Genomic DNA, 3,775 nt, shown 5'->3' with positions numbered 1-3,775 from the left:
ATCAGCTTTAGTGGTGAGGTCCCCTGCAGCATCAGGATTGAGGAGTTGGAATCCAAATTTTTTGTGGAACAATGTCACAAAGTTCCTTTTTCGATTAAAAAAAATATTTCTCAAATCGGTTCAGAAATCGCGGAGATATCAGTGTACATAGGTAGAAAAACACAACTCCTCCATTTTTGAAAGACTCCCTGGCCAATCCTCTACTTGTCTGTGAAAACCCCATCAAAATCGGTTCAGCCGTTCCGAAGATTAGCCTTTTCAGACAGACAGACAGACAGACAAAAATTTTAAAAACGTGTGATTCGGTTATGGTATCGTTCAAATAACCATATGAGCTTAATGAGGTAGTTATTTCGAAAGCACAGACAGACACTCCAATTTTATTTATTAGTATAGATGAAGTAGTTATTTCGAAATTAGAGACAGACACTTCAATTTTATTTATTAGTATAGATTTAAAATACGGATGTGTATTTAGTTAATATTATATTGGGAGTTTAACGAAATAAAACTAAGTAGTATAATGGCTGTTTTTATTGAGGAACAAATCTAAAATTTGCGAACAACTATCATAGTTATCATTCATTTCTAAACTTTTTATAATTTTAATATTAAAGACAAGGAGGTCATCATAGACAATAAAGTTTTTAGTTTTGCTCCCCAATCTTTCATTAATGTTTATTTAAGTTTCATAGACTAATATTACATTTCAAAAACTACCTATTACATATTTTACACTATGTTCTAGTACGTAGATGCATTCAGATAACCATTTCGATTTACTTAGTACCACTACAAAAATATTTTCCTTATCATAATCATAAATGCGTCTACGCACTGCTCTTATAATTATTCATAATTAACATAACACAATCTTAAATTATATTTTTCCTAATGCATAATTAGCAAGAAATTAAAGAAGTAGGTAGTGTGTGTGTGTATTTTATCATGATTAATTTCTATAGCGACTTACTCTATTACTTAGCAGCTTACAGACTACTTTTAGCGATTAACTCACACTGATCGGTACTAAATAACATAATATCGGTCAAATGTACGCCCCATAATACTAGTCTATTCACATGATAAAAAAAGAGTCAATATCTGTCCAACATAACAAAGTCATAATTTTTTTATCAACAACCCCAGTGGTTAAGACTTCGGCCTCTAATTTAATTTTATAGGTATAATATATAGTGTGTCCAGGAACACGGTAACGAAATAGCGGTAATAGACTACAGGCCCATGTTTAAAAATGGGTGGGTCATATGAACCACCAGGTGACGTATACAGGACGATATAAGAGCATAAAATAATAAGTTTCAGCACTATGCCGTCACTTGTAAGCTGTCCAACAGAGTGCTGGTGAGAATTGAAAAGTGCAGGTAGAGTGAGTACATTTTGGTCATATATTTTTGTACGGCATTTTTACCATCGATAGATCCATGAAAAATAATAAGAAAGCGCGCAGTGCCGTAAAAAAATGGTGCGCCACAAAGTCAGTAAATGTTTTGATTTTCTGACAATTTCCGGGGTAAATTTGGTCATTTAATTCTGTACGGCACTAGTTTCATACTGTTTCAATACAGCCTCTAATCCATTATTCCGCAACGCCGTACAAAAATCATGCGACAAGGGGAAAAAATTGAGGGTAGCAACCCCCTCTCTTTCCGTGGTCCGGGGGGTGATTTGAAACAACATAAAATTAATTTATTTTGAAAGTGTTTTATGCATAGATAATATTTTTTTACATGCCGTACATTTTCGTTGGTCCAAAGGTTTGTAGGGGATGTGGATATTATATACACACCCGTTCACTTCAGTTAGACGGCATAGTGATTTTATCATATTATCAATTGTTCTCTTCAAAAATATGTTAATGCCGTACAGTATCAGATGGCCATAAAGTACTACCCTTAAAATGGTAGCGTCATTTTCATCAGCCTAAAAGATATGGTCTGCATTAAAATGTACGGCATAATTTTTTCCTAATTTATTTATCTTAATACTATTTAAAACAAGGGAAAAGCGTAGAAAATTGCTATATTTTATTAATCTATGAATATTTAAACTTTTGCAATAATTTGAAAAATTTCAGTTTTTGTATTTATCTATAATTTTTTTTAGAACAGTTTCTTTTGAACGGCAATACTATATAACAATAGTATTTTACACTATCATGTTAAAAAAAAAGTTGCCGTACAGAGTCAAATGATTTTACAGCTTTAAAAATTAAGTATACCATGAAATTAAGATAATTATTGATACACATTCAAATGAACACTAATTTTTTTACGGCATTTTTTTTAATAGTACTTTTGAGTGCTAGATAATGTTTTGGAACCAAAGCCGTACTTTCTCAAATCACCCCCCGGACCACGGAAAGAGAGGGGGTTGCTACCCTCAATTTTTTCCCCTTGTCGCATGATTTTTGTACGGCGTTGCGGAATAATGGATTAGAGGCTGTATTGAAACAGTATGAAACTAGTGCCGTACAGAATTAAATGACCAAATTTACCCCGGAAATTGTCAGAAAATCAAAACATTTACTGACTTTGTGGCGCACCATTTTTTTACGGCACTGCGCGCTTTCTTATTATTTTTCATGGATCTATCGATGGTAAAAATGCCGTACAAAAATATATGACCAAAATGTACTCACTCTACCTGCACTTTTCAATTCTCACCAGCACTCTGTTGGACAGCTTACAAGTGACGGCATAGTGCTGAAACTTATTATTTTATGCTCTTATATCGTCCTGTATACGTCACCTGGTGGTTCATATGACCCACCTATTTTTAAACATGGGCCTGTAGTCTATAAGTAAGAGGCTGCAATGCTTCCCCCTTCCGGACAGCCCTTTCAATTTTTGTGTATATCTATGCGCAAAGAAAGTAATAACTTCTTTACAGGTTCTCAAAATGGTCTTATTCGATTGAATACAATTTACTCCATCGCTTAACACCTAACAGGAAATGTAAATTCATTGAAATAACTCGATCAAAAATGATTTGAAACTTTAAAAAATTGCTCAAAAAAAAAGAAAAAAGAAATTGGTATTAGTGGTAATGAGACATCCCTAAAATATCGCTAGTTCGTGACTATCGAGAGTTAATAAAATGAATCGATATCATAATTTTCTTTCTTCAATTATTAAAATAATGAAATTAATATCGGTAAAACAATATAATAAAAAATATTTTTTTATGATAGTGTTTTACCGATAATAATTTCATTATTGTAAATGATGAATTTCATTTAATATTATTTGATGGATTGCTGTCATAACTAAATGGATATCATTATTTATTATCATATTATTATTTTTAACACAATGAAATTTTTTTTTATTATTATTTGATGGATTATAGTCATAATTAATGAAATCAATACATACAAAAATTAGACGCAATCCCCGTCACGTAATCTCGCGGTCTCGCGTTCGTTCGTAGTACAGACATACATTAACATATTGATAAAATATTGTCGTGAATTAAGAAAATAAATTGATATTATCATTTTCTTTATTATTCTATTATTTTTAACACAATCAAATTTTTAACTAAACATTATATCATGGATTATAGTCATAAATGAATGGAGACAATAGATACAAAAATAAGACGCATTCCGCATCGCGTTATCTCGCGTTCCTAGCCACGAAGAAGAAGTTTTACTTCCAATACCTACTTGAAGCAAATACCTACTTATCCCTTGCCACTTCGACTGCCAAACGAATGCGAAGCCGAGAGAAATTATAATAATTATGTCTGT

Source organism: Maniola jurtina, chromosome Z, assembly GCF_905333055.1.
Source record: "Maniola jurtina chromosome Z, ilManJurt1.1, whole genome shotgun sequence".
Taxonomy (NCBI): Eukaryota; Metazoa; Arthropoda; class Insecta; order Lepidoptera; family Nymphalidae; genus Maniola; species Maniola jurtina.
This window is presented reverse-complemented; position numbering follows the sequence as displayed.